Below are 5,723 nucleotides of genomic sequence, written 5' to 3'. Positions count from 1 at the left end.
GAGCTAAGGTGAAGGTATAAAATTATTTCATGAATATTCTTTGAAAAAAAAACAGTTTTATTGAGTACAATTTTTAGAGTACGGTTGACAATTACTTCACAAAAAAAATACAATAATTTTATTCAACAGTATCATGACCAGGGTGATATATTCGCCAGGAATGCGGGACCGTTCTTGTAGACGCTTCTGCGCAGTAACACGAATCGTACAGCCTCGCCATCCGGACAGTACGGAGATTTTGTAGCCAATTCTGAAGTATGCAAACGTTTTGTGCTGCACAGATTGCGTTGGGTATTGTGTGAAGGCCGCATCTCAGAGACACAGCTGGAGTTTTTTGCAGGGTTTCAAGCGACGGGCAGTCAAAGTCCAGCATATCGATGATTTGAACTTTCGGAACGATTTTGAGCAACCAATCTCGTTTTTCTTCTCCTTTTACGTGCACGGTTTGAGCTATGCACAGCCTGTCTTCAATGGTCCGCTCAACTTCCTCAAAAGGTATGGTTCCACAGCTCCAAGGTAAACCGTGAAAATCGCGTTCTAACCAAGAATTTTGGCTTTTGTATTTGACGTCCAGTAAATTCCATTTGTAAGGTGGCTCGAAGGAAAACACTGATGGAGATGCTTCCGAGTAGATTGAAATTATAGCCAATTCTTTTAATGTGAAGGTATTGTTGAAAGGTCTACGAAAGCCTTGTATGTCAACGATAAGCTCCATCTTTGAACTGTGCGAGATGGTGGAAACGGGTCAGCTTTTATACCAACTTTTTCACCCCACCACTGAGCGGGTTGTATTCGACAATACGATCGTGAACGATCAAGCAGTACGCCGATCTTTCAGCGGGAAAGTTGGCTTCAGCTTCAAATTCAAGACGGATGTCGACAGGTCCGTACTTCAAAGATTCGTTTTGTTTCGAACAGTCGATAACGAATAAGGGGACGTCTCGAAGGAATTCACTCTTTGTCAGCAACGGCTCGGGGTTCTTGTCGTAGTAGGTAGCTTGGAAGTTTGCGTACATCTCGTACAGGAGCGCGTACAGATTACGACTCATGTTGAGGTTCAGGTTACCGTACGGATAAGATTGAGAGTTTAAAAATAGCTTGACGTCCGTGATATTGCAATGATCGAAATGACTTGCGTTCTTGCCGGTCTTGTTCTTTCTACTTGTTTGGAAACTCAAAATGACGTACCGAGGTTTTTCAAGCTGAGTGGAAGTTTTCACAGTCCAAACGTGTTTCGATGTTGTGGGAAGTAAGGGATATTCGTACAATTCCCAACTGCGGAAGCTCATCGAAACAGGCGGATCTCTCTGAATGAAATTTAGTAGGTCAACTTTTTGCTGATCCGCGAGTTTCAAATACGGTATTAGCCATTCCACTGCATTGATCGTGATTTTGAATTCCTCCTCCTGAGTCTGCATGATTGCGTTGACGTCAGTTTTTGATCTCGTCAAAATTAACTCATGTTTAGCGTTGACAACGATCTTGCGGTAGTCTTCAGCGAAACCCAATATCATGCTGAGCGGTATCAGTACGTCAAAGTTACCATCGGCATCGGTTAATTTTTTCTTCTCTTCTACATCGAGCCATCCAGCGTTCTCCATCAGCCAAGTCTGACCAGGGTGCAGGGAAGCGTAACCCTTCATGAGACTTGTCAAGCCAACGTTCTTGCTTCTATCAACCTCAACTGCGTTAATTTCGTAGCGAATTTCTTCAAACAGATGACAGATGGCGTTGTTTACGAGCTGTGTGTTCACAGTAGCTGTACCATCAGGTTTGAGGAGTCGTCCGTGGATATGTACCGAACTTTTGCTGGGTAATATGTATAAATCCTGATGCTGAACGGTGATTCGAATTTCATCGCTGTTGTTGAAAGTTGACGAGGCGTAAGGTTTGTGAGCGTGAATCTCGTAATGCGCAACGAATTCGTCAAAGACGACTGGTGTTTGAATGCTCAAGATTTCCTCCTCCATGGCACGTAGCAGATGATAAAAAAGCAAAATCGGATTTTTATTTGTCGGAAATTCCTCTTCCAAAAGGTGTCAGTTTCAGACCCAGAGCTATCAGGAACTCCACGTTTTGAGGTGTTAGCGGTTCGGGAATCGATCGACGACTGACTTGATCGGGGCATGTCGACTTACTGATATACCTACTCTTTGACAGTCTGTTATATACAATTCCCATCGTTTATTGCGATTTGATGTGTAGTCTCACAGTAATAACTTCTCCACGAAAATTAACCAGGTCTCCGTCTTGATCCACTAACCGGAGCTGAACGTGATCTATGGTCTTGATGGTGATCGGAAGGTGAATGACGTGCGACGGTACTTCCACGATCTTATATCCTGGTGGGACAGTCGGGAAAAACTCGTGAATAGTGTGTACTTTGTGTCCATTGACGTAGGCGCCCGTTGTAATGCTACACTCGACTCGCAACGCGTTGACCTTGAGTATAGTTACAGGCACGTCTGATTCGTGAGTTTTATCAACCTTCAATACACGTGGTGTAAATCCCGAAAGTTGAGCAATGGAATCATTCGGCTCAAAGTTAATCGTGTGGTTGCATGTGATTTCGCTGCGTAATGTATTATTGTTGGGTTTGATGGCGAGCCTGATATCTGTATTTCTTAGCACGTTTTGAAGATACTTCTCTATGTCCTCGATCTCGTAGCTGCCGGTAGGTATGGTGATCACTTTGTCAGCTACGTGAATTTTATTGTGACCGACATCAACGTTGGGAATCGAATTAAAGGTTAACAATTCTACCAAGCCAAGAGCATAACTTTTATCACGAGCAAGTTCGATCGGTGGGAAATATTGTGCCTCGAGTATCGAAAAGGTTCCCGAAATCGTTAACGTTAACGAATCATCCATGACTGCGAGTGGTAGACTGACTTTGACGAATCACGCACCATGTTTATATAGCTCACCACTCAGACACAAGTGTCCGCATTCAAATGTATCATAATCCTGGTACCTCTCATGATTGTATTTGACGCTACCAACGCCGAGGTATTTTATGAGGTCTGAGGGTGGTTGAAGGTTGCCGAAACTGTCAAAGTAATCGATATTATTGTCGCGTTTCTTGTATGCAACCCAATGTGTTCCCGGACCGTCTTTGTCGTCAAGGTTGATTATAGCTGACTTGTTTTTTCGTGGACCGTTTTCGGGCATTTCGTTTCGCATTAAAACACCGTGGAAATGCGGAACCCTCAAGATTTTTGCATATTTCAACAAGTCCCAATCAGTCAACGCTCGACGTGGTAGCATCGCATCTAGTTTTTTGAAAGATAGAGACCAAGACCTGTTTTGTACGGTTTCATATGAAGCCCTTTGCCCAACGCGATTACTTCCATAGTTTTGTTGTGTCGTTTGCTTTCCTCCAATTCTCGTTTAGCCGCGCTCGCATCGTTTACAGCTTTTGCTATACCTGCCGCACCACCGGCTAACGCACCCGTAGCGCTGAGACCGGCAAAAATAGGAATCAGAAACGGTAGAAAACCACCGACTTTCGAAGGTACCGGTAGGACGCGAGGTGTTCGCACTTTACCACCCGCTTTTTTAACGGCGTTCTCGGCTCCCTTCAGCGCAGATTCGATAGCTACTTTTGCATCGTTGCTTGGAACCATAGAACGTTTTGCAGCATTTACAATTTTTCTCAAGGTCTCATTTTTTGACTTTCGCATTCCCATTCCGAGTTTTGATTTTACTTTCATTGTATTAACTACTGCCCAAGCGGCTGCCTTCTCACCCAAATTTGCGTCCTTTGCGAGAACCCGTTACCAAGCTTTCTCAGCCAACACCCTATCAGCCTCGTTTCTAACCTCAAGGTTCTCACGATTTTTCGAATATGCTATATCGTGTTCCTTAAACGCTGCATCGAGAGGGTTGATACCGGAATCGCCTCTCGCGAGTCTTTTCGTCAACTTCGTACCGGGACCGCAGTATTAGTAACCGGGAACATGCAACTCGATCGGAAGTTTGTTGATGATTCTATTCACCAGACCCTTGCCACGATGTTGCCGCCTGCTGCTGCTTCGTTTACCTCTGTACGCGATCATGTTTGTGCGTTGACTGAAGAAAAGTGCTTTAAAACGGGGTATTTATAGCAAATCCGATCAGTCATGTCCGAGATGCGGTTTGAGAAACAACCTACCAAGCTTCCCGTGATGAATTTTGACAAACTTTCGGAGCAAAATGTCGAAAAGCACAAACGGCACGGTGAATTACTCCCGAACAGTGTACGTGCGATATTCTGTGGACCGTCGAATTGTGGTGAAACTGATGCGTTGCTCACACTGATAACCCATCCCAACGGACTTAGATTTGAAAATATCTACATCTACTCGAAATCTCTCAACCAACCTAAATACCAAATGTTGAAGCAATTGCTGGACCATGTTGAGAATACGGAGTATTTTGCGTTTACCGAGCGTGAGCAAGTGATTCCACCGCTAGAGCACGGCCCAACTCAATAATCATATTTGAGGATGTAGCGTGCGAGAAGCAGGACAATATTAGAGCCTACTTTAGCATGCGTAGACATCACGACGTTGACTGTTTCTATCTCTGTCAGACGTACGCGCGTATTCCCAAACATCTCATGCGCGACAACGTAAACTTACTCGTGTTATTCAAACAAGACGATATGAACCTGAGACACGTATACAACGACCATGTGAACACCGATATGTCTTACACAGAGTTTGAAAGTGTGTGCTCTGCATGCTGGAACGGTGAGAAGTACGGGTTTCTGGTGATCGACAAAGACAGTGAGCTCAACGAAGGACGATACAGGAGGGGATTCGATTCTTTTGTTAGCCTGGAAAAGGAAGAAAATCTAGCGTTTTCGAGCGAGAGACGCAGTAGCGTTGCAGACTCAGTTGCGTCAACATGCAGAGCTCTGAAATTTCCAAGCAAAAAGATGTCCTACATCAGATCGCTCAAGCAAGTGCTGCGATCCGTCGGAAACACAGATTGCTCAAGTCGGGCAGGGAATCCACGACTCAGAAATTGAGTGACGTTTTCAAACCAGTAGTGACTCCGTTGCAAGAACTGGTGAATGTTACAAAAGATACCAAACCTGTCAAACAAGAGGTGGAAGAAATTAAAGAAGAAATAAAGGAGATGAAAAATGAAACGAAAAATGAAACTGTCTCGGACATGGACGATTCCTTTGCTTCGGCGGGGGATGAAACAGTCGTAGAAACACCGGTCGAGGACGAGTATTTTGCACTGATGAGAGATGCGAAGACAAAAGGCGAATTGGACAACGTGTACGGTGTACGCAACCTCTCAAACGGACTAATGATTGGTGATTCGTTGATATCTTTTGAGAGTGACTACGTTCGTATTGGCGACACGCGTTACCCGAAAACGAAGGGTTTGCTGGAATTTTTGTTCAAAAAGAAGCCTGACGGTTCTTCTGTGAGCGCCGGAGATCGGGAAAATTTTAAAAACATAATCCTCGCAACGAACGCGCATAAGAAGTATTACTCATCCGATGGGGCTGTTCGAAACGATAACAGTTACAAATTTAGGAATGTCATTGCCAAATTAATGGATTATTCCCCATCACCTCGCCGAAAGGGTAAAGGTCTACTTCCGCAAGCTACGATCACTAGACAAGGTGTTGAAACGGAATACGTCTTCTGGGATGATCCAAACGAGTTGGTGGAGCGTCTTCGTTTACTCCTGGCATCTCAGGCAGCGGGAAATCCAAGTCA

Source organism: Neodiprion pinetum, chromosome 3 (genome assembly GCF_021155775.2).
Source record: "Neodiprion pinetum isolate iyNeoPine1 chromosome 3, iyNeoPine1.2, whole genome shotgun sequence".
Taxonomy (NCBI): domain Eukaryota; kingdom Metazoa; phylum Arthropoda; class Insecta; order Hymenoptera; family Diprionidae; genus Neodiprion; species Neodiprion pinetum.
The sequence above is the reverse complement of the archived record's forward strand: the minus strand, read 5'-3'. Positions refer to the sequence as shown.